At 31.7% G+C, this 21,277-nt stretch overlaps 1 protein-coding gene across 3 annotated transcripts in view; it reads left to right on the top strand.

Moving 5' to 3' along the window:
• Positions 1-3,472: 3,472 nt before the first annotated feature.
• Positions 3,473-21,277, top strand: part of LOC143228897 (bromodomain-containing protein 3-like) — a 111,032-nt gene continuing 93,227 nt past the window's right edge. For 2 of the 3 annotated variants that reach the window (XM_076460332.1, XM_076460333.1), the window contains exons 1-2: positions 3,655-4,054; positions 18,303-18,384. The gene's annotated coding sequence lies outside the window, so the exon portion shown is untranslated. Of the gene's footprint in view, positions 4,055-18,302; positions 18,385-21,277 lie in introns of all 3 variants that reach the window. The other variant, XM_076460334.1, reaches the window with a different exon arrangement.

Raw genomic sequence — 21,277 nt, 5'->3', positions numbered from 1 at the left:
TAAGTTTGAGAAAATTCTCTATCAACTACTCAGCACTGAATCTACCTGAAATGTTCTGAAAAATGGGTAAATTTGAAAATTTCGTTATAATGTGACGGTCAATCCCACTATTCTTTGGTTAAAGAGTAGCCTAAGAGTTCCCTCTAGTCTTAGACTGCTAAATTAGGGACGGCTAGCGCAGATAGCCTTCGAGTAGCTTTGCGCGAAATTCAAAACAAACAACAGATTACGCTATTTCATAAGTTGATTTTTTTTTCAACATTGTTTTGACTACCGTATAGTTTCTGTCTTTGTTTCAAAATTACAATAACCACTCCCGAAATTCTGTGCAACCTGGGGGATAAATTACTGTCTTAATTACTTAAAAAAAGTTATATCTAACTTATACAAAAAGAAGCTTGTGTCACGTCACGCTTGATATCTTGGAATAGGCATTTATGCATATAGAATAGCTCTGTTTCTGTCTGCTCATTACGATTCTAGTGATAGGAAGTTACGTAACTATGAAAAAAAGGAGGTGAGTGCTGTGAAACCTTATAAGTGTAGTGAGTGTTGATATAATAAGCCTAAAGTAAAGACATTGTGTGTGATTACTTTGCCTAGAACAGAGTGCATAAAGTTTAAAACGCAAGTAAAAATATCGATTCAATTTTAATTTAAATTATTTTTAATTAAGCTATTTTATGTTATATAACCAACGCTTTTAATAAAATAAACCCATTAATGTTGGAGTACCACAAGGTTCTGTTCTGGGCCCTTTATTATTTCTCATTTATATAAATGATATTCTTTACCAACAGTTTTTTGGAGATATCCAAGCCTATGCCGATGATATTGCTGTTGTTTATAGTAAGCCAAATCTAATTAATGAAGCCATTATTTCTAGTGATCTTAATAAAATTAAAAAATTGGCTTTTCTGTAATGACTTATCCTTAAATATATCTAAATCTTTTCTTCTTCAGTTTAACCTTTATGGTGTCATTCCAGCTTTTCCTTCTATTTTTTATCATTCTAGTGATTGTTATACTTACTCTAATTGTAAGTGTCCCAAATTGACTCAAGTTTCCTCTGTTAAATATTTAGGAATTATTTTAGATCGAAAATTAAATTGGCAATTTCATATTAATTCTTTAGTTAATAAATTAAAATATAGTTCTATGCTAATTTTGAACTTAGTCATTGTGCTCCTTATCATATTTGTTAAGTGTATATTATGCTCTCTTTCAATCTTTCTTACAATATTGTATTTCAATTTGGGGTGGCACATATAAGACTTTTTTAATTCCTATTCACAAGTTGCAAAAAAAGTGTTTTCTCTCTTATTTTTTACTCATAGGCTTGATACCGATTTCAGTAAATTTAACTCCCTCTTTCATATGATAAACTTTATTTATATTTTTTAGCTTTATCTACATTGCATGTTTCTTTTAATAGGCCTTTTAAAGTCACTTCATATTTTACACGACTTCAATCTTTTTTTCCAATTAATGTACCCACACCACGTAAAACAGTTACACTTCATCAATATCTTTATTTGGCACCTCGTATTCATAATTTTATTCCTTATAGTATAAGATCTTCTATTAATCGTGTTAATCAAAAGAAATACTTAAAACAATGGATCTTAAATACTGATGATAATATTCTGGGAACTTTATATTGATTTTGTAAGTTTTGATTTTACTTTATTATGTGTTTAACCATCACAGGACGAGTTAACTCTTTGTTGATGGTTTTATATTGATATTTGATTTTTTGTGTCTAATTTATTGCTTAATAAATTTATTATTATTATTATATATTATTATTTAAGCAAGTTACAAATAAAATGACATTAAAAAAATTTAAACAATAGCGACCATAAATTAATAAATCAACAATTTTTTTTCCAGTTTTTTTGCCTATACATTCTATTCTTTCAGTATATGTGTGTGTATGTGTTTTCTTATAGTAAATCCACATTGGGCTATCTGCTGAGTCCACGAAGGGAATCAAACCCCTGATTTTAGCGTTGTATATCCGTAGACTTACTGCTGTACTAGCGGGGGACTTTTCAGTATACGAGGGCTGTTCAAAAAATACGCGGACTGACGTCATAAAACAAAATGTACTTTATTTAGAAGTTACAGGTCTGGGACCCCTTCAAAGTACTCTCCTCCCCAACGCACACACTTATCCCAACGGTGTTTCCACTTATTGAAACAGTCCTGGTACGCTTCTTTTGTAATGTCCTCCAGCTCCTTCGTTGCATTTGCCATAATCTCGGGAATCGTCTCAAATATTCTTCCTTTCAAGGGTCTTTTGAGTTTGGGGAACAAGAAAATATCGCAAGGAGCAAGGTCAGGTGAGTAGGGGGGTGGGGAAGAACAGTGATCGAGTGTTTGGCCAAAAACTCACGAGTTCTGAGGCACAAATTTCGCAGCAACGCGGTGCATCTTCAATTTTTCGGTCAAAATCTCGTAACAAGATCCAACTGATATCCCACACTCTTTAGCAAGCTCCCTGACAGTCAGACGTCGATTTGCCCGCAGCAGGGTGTTGATTTTGTCGACGTGTTGGTCGTCAGTTGACGTGGAAGGACGTCCAGGACGCTCATCATCTTCAATGGACTGCCGACCATCCTTAAAACGTTCATGCCACTTGAAACATGCCATACGCTTCATAGCAACATCACCGTAAGCCGTGTTAAGCATAGCAAAAATTTCAGTCGCAGATTTTCCAAGTTTAATACAAAATTTCACAGCAAGTCGTTGCTCCTTCAGGTCATTCATTCTGAAATCCGCCAAACGAAAAAATCGCACTTCACTTAAAACCGCGTAGCTAATACACAAATGAAGATATCTGCAATCGGGAAATGGCGTCGTAATCAGCTGATCTGTGCGAACCTAGCGACACCAAGCGGATTCCCCTGGAACCAACTGGAGCCGCGCAATTAAAACAGTCCGCGTATTTTTTGAACAGACCTCGTATAGACTAACAACAATATCAGGATATAGTGGTGTTGTGTTGTTGCCGAGCAATATGACATAAAAGTGATTATTTGAACGTGGTGTTACCAAAACTCAAAGGCTTTTTTGTGTATTAGAAGATGTTTACATAACTGATTTTTACCAATAATTATTCTATGAATAAGCCATGAATTTATTTCATAAATGATCATAATTTTGATTGGCTCATAAATAAACTTACTGACATACTATTGCCTCGATTGCATTTTTTTTGCCTCATTCTTGGTCAAGCTTGGCTTCACGAAAGTTACTAATATCAATTAGCTATGGAATGCGAGGTTAGGGTATACTATGTGGTGTGGGTGATAGTACTTGCCCCGTCATTTATGACGGGCTATACTCTGGTAATCAGATATTTCTTACTTAATAGTTATTAACGCCTATTTACATTTTGGTATTTTTCTACTGTAAATAGCTTGAAAATTATAAAAGCGATCCCTCAAAGTTTATTTCGCCTGGTGATGGGAATAGCAATGATCAATTAAAATATCCAATAGAAGGAGAACGTTTGTTATAATAACTTATTAGAATTGCTTGTAAAAATTAATTGAAGGTCTTTCTAAAACTTGGTAATTTGTTTACGCAAGTAGTGTAAAGAAACCAACAAAATATTTGAAGTCATGTGACCGTAAAAGCGTTGAGGGCACAAACAACACTGTAATCTGGAAACCATAACTGCTAGGACGGTAGCGTTGAAGTGTTAGTAGTATGTACAGGATTTCTTGTTATTTAGCGGGAAACATAGTGGTTTTAAATGAAACATTTACATAAAACCATTCATTCTAACAATGTCCGAGTTCCGAATAAACTATAATATTACAAGTTATTTAACAAAACTGTGAAGGTATAGGTCACGTGGCTTAAACCAACCAATGACGTTGATAAATTTGAACCTTCTAGCGTACAAGGCGTCCTTGCCATGGTGCGCAATCAGTGATATTTAACAGGTCCTTTTCTTCGACACAAAATCTGGAATTATTATGTGTGTCGAGGACCATCTTGTGCCGCAAGGCTTTTTGGAGACAGCAGCGTTCATCACTGAAGGGTACTGTCTTATTATTTTTTAATATTGTTTATTTTTATCGAAACACTAAAATGTTATAAGCTATTACAGTATCCTGGTATCAATTCGTTCAAGGACAGCCATCATGGATGCTTAAATACTTGACTTTCACTGCGCTTACAAAAGTTGCTTTATATAAATAAATTATAAAAACATTAAAAAATGTGATTTATTGTGGTTTTTCAGCAATCAGCTATAGAAATAATGTGCCCAAGAATGAAATTTTGAGTGCTCGATCAGGTAGCATAATAGTCTAGTTAGGGTAAAGAAAGATCAAAATATAAGCCTAACCTACTATATACACTTAGTGTGTACTGTCAGTGTGTGTGTATGTGTGAGCTGTGAGGGCGCGCGTTCAGCTAAACTGGCTAATGTAGCTTGTGCGACTCCTAACTTGTGCATTGAAACGGTGAAAGCGTAATCTGTGACGAAATGTGATCATGAATCCGAATACACGAGGGTTAACCGTTAAGACGGCTCTTAAGGTGCATACATATAAATATATATGTATATATAAGCGCTTGTTAAGTTTGAAGTGTGGACATTTTATTTTGCTTCTGGTCTATATTTGTAATTTATATTAACATTTTACTTTAAAAGTTGAAGTGGGTTTGGAATAATTGAAATTGTAGTATCAGGGGTATGGCACAATTGCAAGATTTAAGGATGGAACTAATTCACATAGTAAAAAAAAGTTATAAATACACAATTTTAAAGTGAAATGGTATGGTAAAAATCTGATTTTAAAAGTTCAGGTTGCAAAGTCTTTGGAAGTTGTCAAGTATGAGTGATTAATCAGGTATTACCACACAATATAACCTTAAAGTTTAGTGATGTTTCTTTTGTGTTAGTTCTTATGCATATAACTTTTTAAAAAAGGAATATTGTTTTTTTCTTTTCAAGTGGGAAGAGTTTGATGTATGTAACCTCATGGGTTTTAAAGACACTACAAATACAAATTGTGTAGAAACCTGAATTATTACTTTACTGTGACCCTACTTGAAAACAAATTATCAACTGACTATTTCTTTTAAATTTTAATACTTGTACAAAAGACAGCTGTGTTTTTGTGTCAGAAAGAAAGTTTTTCATGTTATAAAAAAGTAAAATTTTCTTGGTATCAAGAAGAATTCTCTTTCTGTAGTGCATATAAAAACAAATGATGATAGAAATTTTAAATCAGAACAAGTTATTAAAAATAGGAGATGACCCCCTTTAGAAGTTAAGGGAGGGAAATACATGTGTGATCCATTTAGGCTTGTTTCTTCAGGTAGATGTGAGTAGAATAATTTGGTGATACCCAAGATTATCAGGAATATACATAGAGCAACAGGTGAACTTGTGGGATGGATTTCAGGGTGAAGGTGGGCTCTACAAAAATAGTTAGAATGATGTTTTTGGAAGTAAAGAATTTAACCCTTTCTAAGCTTGCAGGGTGTCACTATTACTAATTTTTTTCACACATAAAATATTAACTAACTTGAATGAAATTTGGTACACACTTTGTAGATTTCTAGTGCTTAAAAAACAAATTGTATAACTTGTTTAGTGTTTGTTTTAAACTGAAAATGACAAAATTAAAACATACCTAGGGGATCATAAAGGATGAATCTGTTAGTGGTTTGGTCAGTTAAGTGGTAATTTGTAATTTCATTTAACAGACTGTTTCATAATTATCTTTTCTCTTATGAAAACATTTTCTGTATTAGATCAGGTGACATCCAAAGTGTGACAAGATAGTTCAATATCAGTATGTTCTGGTTGACATCTTATTGTAATTGCTTACTAGATCAGATGTAAAATATTTACTTTGTGTAATACAAATGTATACAGAGAAAACATTGGGGGAAGGGTAACATTTTTTCATTTTTACTCTCATTTTGTTTTATGTGTAATAATTTGAATACTTTATAAATATTGCTTCATTTTTTTTATAAAATATAACATTAATTATTTAATTTTAATGGAGTTTACATTATGTTAAAAAATGTTAATTAGATCCTTGAAAATGACACTGGTTCTGCATCATTACCCTGTATGAACCATGAAAATAGTATAACATGTGGAACAGCAAAAGAACTCAAACCTGTATCTTAGCTCTTTATATAAGAAGCATTTTTCTGACTGTATTTTTGGATAAATGTAATTTCTCTCTAATAATTGTTTTAATAACCTAAGGTGTTCTACATCTGTTTTACTTATGTAATAATAATTCTGCTAACACACACATCATCTGAATTCCTTGTTTAGAGTATACTAACCATCTATTACTTTTATCTGATAACTTCCATGAGAAGAATATTTTGGTAACTCTAAAAACAGTCATGTAACATAGAAAGATGCTAAGATAAACAATAACAGAAAAAATCCTCATGCTTGTGGCTTGTTCTAAAGTGTTGTGAACTTTGTATAACTAAAAACAGTCATGTAACATGGAAAGATGCTAAGATAAACAATAACAGAAAAATCCTCATGCTTGTGGCTTGTTCTAAAGTGTTGTGAACTTTGTATAACTAAAAACAGTCATGTAACATGGAAAGATGCTAAGATAAACAATAACAGAAAAAATCCTCATGCTTGTGGCTTGTTCTAAAGTGTTGTGAACTATGTATAACTAAAAACAGTCATGTAACATGGAAAGATGCTAAGATAAACAATAACAGAAAAAATCCTCATGCTTGTGGCTTGTTCTAAAGTGTTGTGAACTTTGTATAACTAAAAACAGTCATGTAACATGGAAAGATGCTAAGATAAACAATAACAGAAAAAATCCTCATGCTTGTGGCTTGTTCTAAAGTGTTGTGAACTTTGTATAACTAAAAACAGTCATGTAACATGGAAAGATGCTAAGATAAACAATAACAGAAAAAATCCTCATGCTTGTGGCTTGTTCTATAGTGTTGTGAACTATGTATAACTAAAAACAGTCATGTAACATGGAAAGATGCTAAGATAAACAATAACAGAAAAAATCCTCATGCTTGTGGCTTGTTCTAAAGTGTTGTGAACTATGTATAACTAAAAACAGTCATGTAACATGGAAAGATGCTAAGATAAACAATAACAGAAAAAATCCTCATGCTTGTGGCTTGTTCTAAAGTGTTGTGAACTATGTATAACTAAAAACAGTCATGTAACATGGAAAGATGCTAAGATAAACAATAACAGAAAAATCCTCATGCTTGTGGCTTGTTCTAAAGTGTTGTGAACTTTGTATAACTAAAAACAGTCATGTAACATGGAAAGATGCTAAGATAAACAATAACAGAAAAAATCCTCATGCTTGTGGCTTGTTCTATAGTGTTGTGAACTATGTATAACTAAAAACAGTCATGTAACATGGAAAGATGCTAAGATAAACAATAACAGAAAAATCCTCATGCTTGTGGCTTGTTCTAAAGTGTTGTGAACTTTGTATAACTAAAAACAGTCATGTAACATGGAAAGATGCTAAGATAAACAATAACAGAAAAAATCCTCATGCTTGTGGCTTGTTCTATAGTGTTGTGAACTTTGTATTCTCATCCTTTGTTCACTTTTATTACACTTTCCGCTTGTTACTTTCTCAACAATTATAAATTAGTTTCCATGGAGTTTCCACTAGTATTTTGTAAATTTTACAAAATTAGTTTTCTGTAAACTTTTATGGCAGTGACGTTTTAACGAAACTGTTAAATTCTGTAGTACGTTTAATTATATGCATGCCAGGCCATTTTGGTAAAATAAATTGTGCAATAAAAATTCTGAAGTCTGGTAACTTATGTGAATAAATAGTATTTATCACATACTGTTACATATATAACTTACATATTTTATTAATTTATGTATAAGATAAAAAATATCGCCTCTTTTGGTTGAGTGTGAGTTATAACAGCAGTGATAATGACTGCAAGTTAAAAACAGGTAAGGCAGTTACTTTAGTTAAATAAACATAGGGGGAAATTAGTTTAGTTTATTACATTTCTGTGGTTTACAAAGGATAACGGCAGGATGTGTTTGATTCAGTATATGAACCATATCTCAGCAAAATAAAAAAAATGAGATTATTTTATATTTTAGTTTATTAATATTGGTAATATGAGTTCTTAATTTGTATTAAACTAAAGATTTAGTATTTTGATATCACAGTCATCTGATTTCAAACAGTGTTGCATTCAACATAGCATGTGACTCACTAAAATCTATATTTAGGTGTATTCTTTTGATATTTACTTTTAAATTAAGAAATTGACGCATGTAATATTAAAGTTTGAATTATCTACAATTTTATTCCAACTTACTGATATAAATTTAATAAAATATTAGTTCACTAAAATTTTGAATGCAAGTCAACAAATGTAATGATGTGGCCTTTGACCTATGACCTATCATGAAAAGGATGAAGGACAATTCATTTGTATTTTGCAGAATCTTAGATGGGCTACTAAATTAGTCCATATTCCACATTATTTTCTTTACACTGACATAGATTGGACCCGGCAGATAGCCCAATGTGGCTTTGCTATAAAAAAAAAATGCACACACAAGATGAGACAAGAATCTTTTGTATCAAGTTGTCTTTCATCTGTTTTCAAAACTAAGACTTATTACTGTACAACCCACTTACTCTGACATGTTAAAAGACTTGTCACATGACACTAAAGTAAAATCACTGACAGAAAACTAAATCACATGAGAAACAAAACATGGATAAGTGTTTTTTAGGGATGACATTTTCTGACTAAATGTAATCCCATGCAGAGAAATTAAGAAAAAAAAGGGTGATTGTTTGTAGACAATATCATTAAAAGCTGTGCAGAAATCAAACTTGAAACATTTTAATTTGAAATATTTATAACAGTTATTTTATGTACATTTTGAAATTTGATATGCTAGTGTGTAAGCGTTACTGAAAAGGTGATCACTGGTCATAATAAGAGTTAAAACAGTTTAAAACTTGTGTAATGCTGAGGAAATTAGTAGGATAGCTAGGACAACAAGAAAATTTGAATAAAGATATTGGAAGCACAGGTTGAGTAGTAGTTTTAAAGATATGTAAATGTTAAAGGTGAATGCTAGTTCCAGAAATTAATTGTTCATATTTTAATGTCAGGAGCTTTCAAAATGAAATAGAGCTGTATTTCAAATGGGAAAACTATGATATAAGGGTATTTACTGGAACTTTATTAATAATAAGAAATATTTTGAAATGCTGTGTTATAAATTTACTTTCACACCAAAGTGAATTGAATATATTTATCTTTTTTATCTAAGGTTTATTTTACTGTTAAAAAAAACTGAATGAAAACATTTTAAGCTTGCAAATGAACTTTCTACAGATTATGTAGCTTCTACAAATATATTTGATATATTTATGACTTTGTACCTTTTGAACGTAAAGTATGTGTATGTTTTTTTAAGAAATAAAAGGTTTTTATTTGTTGGAGATTTTAATAACTTAATTTTGTTTTCTAATGTTCTTAGAAAAGCTAAAAGTTAATTATTGCTGGGGCTGTAACAGAGGGTAGATTTTAACACCTGACTGAATAAACCTTTCAAAATAGTAATTTTTGTAATTTATTGATAAAGATAAACTTCTAGTTTATATTAGATTGAAACCCTTTTTAATTTATAGGTAATCCACATAAATGAAATAAAATACAAGTAGTTTAAAATTATATTATGTCGAACAATAACAATGTTTTTCATGCTTTAAGTAAAAGCACATTGTTTATGTACACACTTGTTTGTTGCTATGTGCAGTATTTATATATTGGGTTGAGGAATAATTCGTGAGCGTTTTCTCAAGTTAAACAAATATATTCATAAATGAAACACTTTCGCAAAATATTTCGTCATTTGGTAGATAATTGTTTGCTCTAATAGATGGTGTGTTTGATTTTCATATGTCTTTAATTTTTGCTTTCATTTTCAGCTCGTTAAATGGACTGTCAAGTGGACAAAATCGAGCATTTTCGACACCATCTGCTTTTCGCATTTAATTTCTTGCAATTTCGTTTAGAACAATGCATACTATATACCTAGGTATTACATGAAATAAAGTATCATAATAAATGTTTTGGGTGTAATGTGTTCATGCATTGAAGTATTGTATAGTCTTGCATGTAATGCTTGAATGAAATTGTTTAAAAACGCTCACGAATTATTCCTCAACCTAATAGCTATATGCAGTGAGTTTGCAGTGGAAGAGAACCCTATTGGTGCCAATTAAAAATAATAACAAAAACTGTATCCAACATAACACTATGTGGGCTAGCAGTGGGACACTGTACTACCGTTGTTTAGAGCTGGGAAAGTATTGGTATTCACAGATTACTTAAATCTGTGAGCTCATAAATTATATTTGACTAGTCAGTTAGTACAGTGTTCTTACCAGCATTTGTCCATGTGTGGTTGTACAAATGTCAAGCAAAAAAATATGTATTTATGAAAGAAAAAAGCAGCTTTCCAGTTTATACTCTTGAGAACTTACTAGATTTCTTAAACTTTTTATACTTTCAGCTAGAAAATTTGGATTTTTGGAAAGTAATTTTTAATTTACCATTTATTTATTATGATAGATATATGTTGTTTTCCATTTGCATATTTTGCAAAGGAAATATTTTCCAGATTAAATAAAAAAAGTATTTTGGCAAAATCTTTACTCTTTTTTTTTTTTAAGAGACAGTTTGGGTATTTCCCACTTTGCAGATGGCTAATGGCTATGTCTCTTTTTATAACATGAAGTTATCCTTCATTAATCATGTGCAAGTCAAATTGATAACTAATGAAAACATGTTTTATCACTAATAACAGTATTAGTGTTTTTATTTAAAAATTGTGACAGTTTTATTCATGTTGCTTGAATGGGTGATCATGCAGATGATAAAAAAATATTAAAATATTTTACCATTGCTTACCATGTCTGATAAGCTTAAGTAAGCTTATCTGATTTCATGACCATTTAATTTGGTGAACTTAATTTAAAAAAATCATTTACAACCACTGTGATACAAAAAAACAATTTCACACATCAACAAGATACCTTTGCTAATAATTCTTAACAAATTTCAAATTGTGGTTGTTTTGTACTGAATGTGCATTCCTTTATTGTATATTTGATTTGTTCTAGTTTTCTGTTACCCATTCTAGCTGTGTGAACTGTTACAGGCTTACCTCAAGTTATCTTGTGTGTTTTTATTGAAGATTTTTGTAGCTGTCCAAGAGATATAAGTTTCAAAAAGTAAATGGAAAATAAATGAAAAAAGCTTGAAAATCAGTAAATGGGATGTTAGTTTCTGAGGAAAAATCCTTTTCAAAGGACAGAAAAATAAAAAAAAATTAAAATTGAAAAGTGCACTTAAATGTGAGTGAAACTATTCTCAGCATTTAAGTCCATCTTATGGGTCTTGAGTTTACCATGTAACACAAGTATAGAATGCTACTCCTTGCACCTAATATTTAACTCTAGCCATATTGCACCATTGTGTATTGCACCCTGACTTTATGACAATGTAACATTAATTTGCCATTTGGTAGTAACATGTTAGCATCTAATAAAAGATACTTGTGACTATGATTGTTGGACAAAGAGTATTCCCTGCTTGAGATAAATGCATTGTCCCACAGAGAGCTGTTCCCCACTTCTTGGATGTCACACTCCATAGGCTTTGTGTTTCTGGTGCTCTTTTTTACAAAGGAGTGTATTTTATTTCCCATCACTGACTCTTCCACCATCTTCAGTATTGGATTATATCCAGCTAACAATTTTGTGTTGTGACGGTGATTGTTGCTGCAACATTTAAAGGTTTAAGTTGTGAACTTCTGGAAGCATTGTGGTTTTATGTTGCATATTGATACATTCTTACCTTCATTATGCCAACATTTTATAGTGAAATATCAATTCTTATAAAACCCAGTTTTTACCATTATGTGATAAAATAATGTCTTTGTCTTTTTTCATTCTCATAAATTTATTGGACAGGTTTTCTCTGACATAAAGAAAAGGATAGTTTACAAAGTGTGAATATAAAATATTTAAATTATTCATGACAATAATCTACTAACATCAGTCTTTCATCTTGCACATCTCCCACAGTATGATTTGTCACACTTTTTTTTTCTACCTAATCATTTTTCTAATATTTTATCATTACACTGTGTAACAAAATTTCTTGCTATTTCTTGTTCCTGGACAGAAAGTGTTATTTCCCAAATTGCTTAAGCCTAAAGTAAATGAAAAAGACCTATTTTTCTCTTCAAACTTTGCTTTTGTGACCTGTATAATGAAATTTAGAAATTAACCTATTTTCTATGTAAAAACTGGCAGATTTGCACATTTTCATTTACATAAGGTCTGAATAAAACAACATATGAATCAAAATTTACATGTATTTGTACTAAAGTTATACAAAAACGTTTAGAAGTGAGTAGTTTTGAGATTTGCGACTGTAATGTAAATCACTTTCACCTAACAGCCCCCAAATAAAGTTCCTCATCACGTTTACTTTTACAACATAAGCAATTAAGAAATAACACGCACTATCAAGGAACAAAATTTGTGTTATGTAGTGTTATTTGATATTCTTCCAAGCTGGTAGATGATTTTTGCCAAATATCCAGCATTATATGTATTATTTTTAGTTAAAAAAAAACAAAAAACATTAAATAGAGTCCAAGGGAAAAGTATTGACTTCCAACATACCTTGGCTCTCCTGGCTTGTTGAGATCATGTTTTAGAAATTTTGCCATGTGGTTCCTTTTAGTGCTTTCCCTTGTAGCTTTTTGCAATGAACATGAAGTCCTGAAAATGGTTAACTGGAAGACAGTTCTCATTTTATTTGCTTAAAAATTTCATAATTGGCATTTTGGAAAATCTCAACTGGTTTTGTTGATGTGGAGTTTATTAGGTTAATGCTAACTTTAGGATTATTTTTCATGCATATGGCCTGCCTTTTTAAGTTGTGTGCATTTCAATATCTTTCACTTGTATACCATGTTAAAACCAAAATTCACACATCATGAACTAAATTTGTAGAAGACAGGCTCTGAAGTAATCCAGGTTGTATTGGTTGTCAAAATTGAAAGAAAACTAAAATATTCAAAAATACAAAAATATTTGATTGTATGCCTTCCCTCATAAATTCATTACACACAGTTTCAAAGCTCTCCATTGAAAACTATTAAGAGACATTTTGAATAATTATTGATAGGTTTTGGACAGACCAGTGTTACAAATTATGCACACAAACCCATCTACTTCTTTCCTGTCAGTCGCCTCTTCTTCAGTATTATTGTCTGTTGTCAGATTTGATGCAAATAACAAATGTTTGGTATTTAGATTTAGGTTTTACTTTACTGATTCATCGAACCATAAAATTTAATAGTAGTTTACATTAAACAACTGTGTCAAATCTAATGATTGTGCTAGTACTTTTTGTGCTAAATGGTCTACACCAGTGGTTCCCAATCAGGGGTGCGAGATAGCGTTCCAGGGAGTGTGAGATAACATTTCAGTTTTTTTTTTTTTTGGTTTTATATTAAGGATACTGTCCTATATATTAAAAAATTACGTTCGATTTTTTCTTATTTTTCTTGTTACAGATGCAGCTTTTTACCTTGTTACGATAAACTATTTTTTCTGCCGTCACAGGCGCAGACCGAAATCTTAATGTACAACTGTAAACAAACAACACATGAAACATAAACATGACCTAAATACTTGGCACAACTAATTCAGTTACATTCGTGGATGCCGTCTTAAAGTGTCTATTATTTATTTATGTTATGTATTCACATGATCGTGACTTCAGAAACTTCCAGAAGTATTCAGAATTAATTAATGACGTCATGTGACGTATATTCGAGAATGTTCTAGAAAGTTTTGCAGTGTATTATAAACCCATGCATGATGCTATGGTAGTCAGTGCATTATTGATTCTGTGTTCATGCAAAAAAACTTCATTATGTCAAAGAAAAGGAAATGGAATGATGATTATGTGAAGTTTGGTTTCACTTGCATCGGGACAACTGAGGATCTGCAAAAACCCCAGTGCATGCTTTGTGATGCTGTTCTTTCAAATGCAGATTTGAAGCCATCTAAGCTGCAGGAACACTTCAACAGCCGGCATGGTGGAGCAGCTTTTGCAGGCCATGATGTTGAATTGTTGAAAGATAGAAGAGCCCACTTTGTTTCTCGAGCAACCCTTCCAAATTTAGGTTTTATATCTGCTGACAAACCACTACTGATGGCTTCATACCATGTGGTGTATAAAGTAGTCAAATCAAAGAAGCCCTATGCAATTGCAGAAGAGGTGATAAAATCATGTCCATTAGAAATGGCAACAATTGTTCTGGGAAAAGAAGCCTCAAACAAGCTTAAATTAGTGCCGTTATCAAATGATGTTATTCAAAACCGAATTGATGATTTGAGTTCGGACATTTTGGACCAAGTTATTGCACACATCAGGGCTAGTCCTTTGAAAATCTCTCCAATTGGACGAAACAACTGATGTTGCAAATTGCAGTCAACGTATCGCGCTAGTGAGGTATGTCCATGATGGTGCCACGATGGAAGATTTCCTGTCTGTGAAGATCTGAAAACAACCACAAAAGGGAAAGATGTCTTCCAGTGTGTGAAGAACTTCTTTGCGAAATATGATTTAGATATCTGAATTATCGGTTCTGTGTGTACCAATGATGCCTCTGCTATGTTAGGAAATAAATCAGGATTTTTTGCACTGATGAAACAAGAGATTCTGCACTTGCAAGAAACTCACTGTTTTCTTCATCGACATGCTTTGGCATCAAAAACACCCTTGACACTTCTGTGAAGATCATCAACTGGATTAGGGGTTGTGCTCTGAACCACTGCCTCTTCAAGTCGCTTTGTGAAGATTTTGGAAGTGAGCATTCAATTTTGCTTTTCCACACAGAAGTTCGCTGGCTGTCACGTGAGAGAGCTTTAACGTGCTTCTTTGAACTGCGAGAAGAAGTCAAAACTTTTCTGAAGGAAAATGACTATGATCTGCCCGGAGAAATAGGATCATAAGAATTCAACCAAATGCTAGCCTATTTGAGTGATATTTTCACTTGTATGAATGACCTGAGTGTATCTCTTCAAGGACAAACATAAACATATTGAAATGCTGCAAAAAGTTAAATGCCTTCAAAGAAAAGTTACATTTTTGGTGTCAACGAGTTAAAAGAGGGAATCTTTCAAATTTTCCATCACTTGAAGTAATGGTAGGTGAGGATGAGTCCCTAGTTCCATGTGTGTGTGAAGAAATTGTGGATCATTTGGAAATACTATCAAAGTCATTTGATGGATATTTTGAAAGAGAACTAGAAACTTCTGAAGAATGGAATATGAATCCATACTCCTTCAATATGGATAAGATATTGGATGATGAAGAAGATCTTATCGAACTACACAGAAATTGAGTTCTTGAAATGCAGTTTGAAAGCAAAACTTTGGAACAATATTGGTGTTCGGCAATGGACATGTTTCCAAGACTTTGTGAAAAAACACTAAATGTGCTCATCCCATTCGCAACGACATACTTTGGAGTTTGGATTTAGTGCTCTTTTGTCAATCAAGACAAAATCTAGAAATCGCTTGGGTGCACAGGCAGACTTGCGGATTGCTATCAGCAACAAAGTGCCACGCTTTGAAAAGCTCGTAAGAAATAAACAGGAACAAAAGAGTCATTAAATTTAAATTGGCTTATGAACATTTGAACATTTCAAATTCAAAGAAATTTCACTTCATGCATGGATGAAAATTTATTTTTTTGTGGGCCATGTAGGGTTTGTGCATATTTTAGTATGTTATAATATTTTTTCTTTTTCAAATGTTTCGTTTTTGTTTAAATATCATTAAAAACTAATTATAAAAATTTGTTTTGGTCACCTTCACCTTTATTCTTAAATTACTGTGAGGGGTGCAAGAACATATTAAAATTTTTTAGACGTGAGGGGCATAAAAAAGGTTGGAAACCACTGGTCTATATGTTGATATGTAAGTAAATTTCATAAAGCTTGCAATATAAATCAAGTCTTCTTATGGTTAAAAAGTAAAGAAAACAAAAAATCATTGTAATATACCTTGAAACTTCTGGGAAAACAATATACCACTGAAAATCATTGAACTTGTAGTTTGTACTTTATATGAAAGTTAGTCGACCTTTGTCCTTTTTGGTTTCGCATGGTATTCAAGTTTGAAAAATATCAGTATTGCCCTAATAAAAAATTTAATGATAAAGTTACATATTGTAATTAAAATAGTCTTTTAATATTTTCAGAGTGTATAGATTTTCTAAAAGATTTTGTGTTTTAGAAAAATATTTTCAATTTCCATTTCTATAACATTGAAGGAGGTTGGCGAAAAGCCCATGTCAACACGTCTTAGAAGTCTTATAACTACTGATCAGTTATGTATTTTTATTCATTAAGTAATTGAAATAACAGATTGTTACACTGTAAACAATCTAAACACATTATTTAGGCTATAATTTATTGCAAAACATACAGTATTGCTGCATTGTTGTGAAAATGTTTTGCTACCTTGTAAATTTTCAAAAGCATAAGCTTTATTTAAAATGCATCAGATAATGTCAAGTATTTTAAAATATTTAAACTGCAATTTCTTTTTTAAGTTGTCCATTTGAATATCATATGTGCACTCTTAATGTCTAACAGTGCTATAACATTTTTACTGAAAATCATACTGATTGTGTAGATATTAGAAGTCAAAACTATTAAGCAACATTTTAGTTCTTTCTGGTGCATAGAGATGAGATTTCTGAAGCTGATATTTTTTTAACCCAAAGATGTATTTCAAGTAGATGCTCATTTTGCAATATGTGCTATCCTTCCTTCCTGGCCCAGCATGGTCAGGTGGTTAAGGCACTCGGCTCATAATCTGAGAGTCGTGGGTTCATATCCCTGTCACACCAAACATGCTCACCCTTTCAGCTGTGGGGGCATTATAATGTGACAGTCAGTCCCACTATTTGGTAAAAGAGTAGCCCAAGAGTTGAGGGTGGGTTGTGATGACTAGCTTCCTTCCCTCTAGTCTTAACACTGCTAAATTAGGAATGGCTAGCACAGATAGCCCTTGTGTAGCTTTGTGTGAAATTTAAACAGAATGGTGCAAGATGCACAGACATTTGTATGAATAGGAGCTTTATTATATAAGTTTCATGACATAGAATAAATTACAACTTGGTGCACAGATGTTGTAAAAAGCTCTTTGTGATACGGATAGGTGAGTATTTAACTAAAATACACTTCCAGGTTAAGAAAATTTAACATCTGTAATTTCAGTAAGTTATGTTAGTGAAAGTACTGAGTTGAAAAATTACATATCTGTGAATTTTAGTTAGTTTTTGTTTGTTTTCTTGTTCAAAAATGATAGGTATCACTGCTTTGAAATTTTGTTTACTTAAACATCATAGTGTTAAACATGGGAAACAAAAGTTCTGTGACAGTTATTTCTGACTTGTATCTGGTTCTTTTGTTGTTATTATTCAGTGCAGTGATCATTTCAGAAATGCTAGAAACTTGTTTAGATTTTAATTTTGTTTAATTTGTTTAATTATGGATGTGTGTGGGACACTATTGTTTAGTAGCTCAATTCTTCAAGCAAAATATACAAATAAAGCAAATCCCTTAATTCTTTGGGGGGGGGGCTCATAATAAATGGAAATGTATGCTGTTTTTTTTAACTAGGAGGTAATGGTTATGACTATGTAAAAAACAAAATTAACTGAAACTATTCTATACAAAGTATATCTTTTCTCACTTGACTTGAAAACTAATTCCTTCAACATGATATGGAAAAATATATATGTAAAACTGGCTGGTATGGGTTGAGAAACTTTTTTTATGTAGAGGAGTGAACAATGTTTTGACCTTCGGTCATCGAAGGTCGAAACGTTGTTCGCTCCTCTACATAAAAAAAATTTCTCAGCCCATACCAGCCGATTTTACATATGTTTTTCTCTACAAGTGGGTTTTCTCATCATCACGGATTAACATAATATGGGTTTATTTTAAAACTAGTCGCTTTAACGTGATGTGGGTTTAGTTTAAAAGAAAGTTTTTGATTTCAGTAATGACCTAAGGTAGTTTGGTTGTTGTAATTTTTTATGTTTCTTTTCGTAGAATGTTTTTGTCTTTTTTGTTGGTTTTCTTCTGTTGTGTAATGTTGGTCTTTGATGTTATATATAATAACTTTCTTTTTCTGCAGCTTGCAGGTGTAGTATTTCATTGCCTTGGGGAATATTGTAATAATACCTGATTTCAAGATACGAAGCACTGAACATATTTAAGTGAGTATAAAATAGTTAACATTTGTATTGTTAAACCAAATCTTAGGAAATAGTAGTATTAGAGATTGATACTTAGGTTTCAAGACTTCTTTCTTTGGGTAATGTATTGGTTTTGTCCTATATTCCTTTTTTTATTTTTTTGGACTAAAATATTTCAATATTTCTATATTTTCTTTTCCAGTGACATCTCGGTTTTTTGTTGCAAAAAATAACACAGTTAAAATCATAAACTGTTGAAATCTGCTTTCATAATAAAGGTGCAACAAAACAGCTGGATCACTATGAAATATTACTGTCAATGAAGGTTATTTGAATTTTACTGAATGCTGAAAATATTGAAGCTGAACTTAGTGTTAAAATGAAAAAGGAGAGTTGTGAAACAAGCTATATAAGTGGGTGGAGGTTTAGCTGCATGAAAACATTGTCAGTTAGCATTCATGGTTTAATATTAATATAGAAATTACAGTGGAACTGTCTAAGTGAATGTGGCATAGTGGTGTCAATGGGGAAAAAATCTGAAAAAACTAAGTGGTGATTAGAAGGTTTATTAGAAACTATAGTACTAGGACATGACACTTGTGCTTTTGATGCACAGTACCAAAGATCATGCTTCTGGGTGTATGTGACCAGTGTGACCTCATTTTAGGGAAGCTACTCTATTGTATTTGCTACTTTCACTTTCTTTACAGTTGATTAAGAACATTAATAATTTGTTGGTAGAAATGTTACATTATCTTTTCATGGTTTTATTGATCTGTTTGGTTCAAATAAACATGATGATGAACTGTGATGTATTAAATTTATTACAGTAAACATAAAAAGGTTGCTAAAACTAACAAAGATGTTACAAGAGAGAGAGAGAGAGAGAAAATTGAATTTTGTTAAAGTCATTGGCATTTATCTAAATTGAACCACAGTTTTCAAGTGGATGGTTGTAGGAATTATAAATTAAGTCACAGTAGGCTTTTGACCTTATGCCTAGAACCAGTGGTTGGTGTATATTTTGACCTTGTGCTTAAAATAAGCAGAAGTAAGAAACAGTTGTAGTGAATCTGTGTTTTCAACTTTCAACTGTAAGACACCCTCTGTCCTTGTCCCAAAATTACAAATTTTGTAGATTTCTGTTATGGACTTTCTTTAAATTTGATCCAGATAACCTTTGTGTAGCTTTGTATTTAATTAAAAACAAACAAATAATGGTTTAATTGAATCTCTGTTCATGTATAGGAGAAATAAGTCTGTTTAGTATTGTCAGTGTTGATTTTTCTTCTTTGTACTGTTTGTTTTCCATTGATAAGTTTTACAAATAGAATATTCATTAATTATAATATAATTGTTATTAAATGATACAATGACTACATTAAATTTAATTATAATTGTTAGTTTTATTATGCGCATACTAATTTTGAAGTTCAACTTTACAGGCCTCCTGGGACACAGTAGTAAGTTTGTGGACTTGCAGTGCTAGAAACCAGGTTTCAGTGTTCGTGGTAGGCAGAGCACAAATAGTCCATTGTGTCACTTTGTGTTTAATCACAAAGTAAACTGTACGAGATTAGCATAATTTATTTATTTCTTTATTATTTAGCCATTGTATTTTAAGCCAATCATTGCAGAAAGATTATTGTAATATTAACAAATCTTTTGTTACATTTATGAATAAATAATATTACTATTTCTAGTGTATTAATAAAAAATAATAAGGAAATATAGAACAGGCAACATGCAGGTACACAACATAATTCATCTCAAGTCTTGGTCTTTACATAAAGTAGAAGTAGTAATGAAAAGCATTAGCCTTTGGGTCATTCCATGTCAACTCATGCAGGGGGCTGCAGGTGACCCCCACAGAATGCCTTGAAAAAATTCACATGTGCTCATCTACCCATATAATGAAAAATTGCCAAAGGTTAGATCAATTTCTCTAATAGTTTCTGATTTACAGCCCTGTAAAATTGAATTTTTTTTTTATTTTTGGCAAATTCATTTTTGGGCAACTTTGGCTGCTTAAAGCTACAAGAGTAATGGTGGCAGAAGGCTGAAATTTGTTACACTTGCTGAATTAATCTCACAGAATTCAAAAATGGTCTCAAACCAAGTTTATCTCTCTTGAGAATTTCATAGTGAGGCTGTATAATCACCTGAAAACCCAAAACTGTAAAAAACTTTGATTTATTTAACAAGCCATAGCTCTAAGACTTAATGTGATGCAAAGCTGAACTTTGTTTACACATGTCCTATAACATATCAGTTTATAAATCATCAATTGTTGTAATTAAAAGTCTATTAGATCTCCTGTAAAAAAAATGTAGTTGCATGCAACTTTTTTTGATTTAGCTAAAAATACCAGTTGTTCAGCCTTTTCAGATATTTACCATATATTCTTACATCTCTGAATATGATCTACAAAAAAATCGGGATGGTGTTCAACCTACTTTTTGAGTTATAATTTCTTGAAGTATCCTTTGACCAGACGTTTGTTATTTAAAAACAAATTCAGTTCAGGTGTGTTACTGTGTGCAAATATATCCATACGATTTTGAAAAATACCTGTCAGAATTTTATGAATTATTCTGAAATATTCTAACCAGCCTGTCACAATGTTAAATAATGAAGTTGTAAGAAACAAGAAAGAATTAATTCATTTCTGTTTATTGGCATAACTAGTTAGATCACATGGCAATGCAAATATATTATGTATGCATTACAGTTATGCAGGTATGGCTGAGTTTAAGATTCATAATATAATAAATACAAAGATAAATCAGACACAAAAAGCACAGTGCTACAACAGGGGATAACTGAGAAAGATTATAGTCACACCAAACTGAAATAATCGTGACTATGAAATGTTTCAAAAACTGCTTTGGTGATAAATTAGCCTCAACAGCAT

The sequence above is a fragment of the Tachypleus tridentatus genome, chromosome 10 (assembly GCF_004210375.1).
Source record: "Tachypleus tridentatus isolate NWPU-2018 chromosome 10, ASM421037v1, whole genome shotgun sequence".
NCBI classification, from domain to species: Eukaryota; Metazoa; Arthropoda; class Merostomata; order Xiphosura; family Limulidae; genus Tachypleus; species Tachypleus tridentatus.
This window is presented reverse-complemented; position numbering and strand designations above follow the sequence as displayed.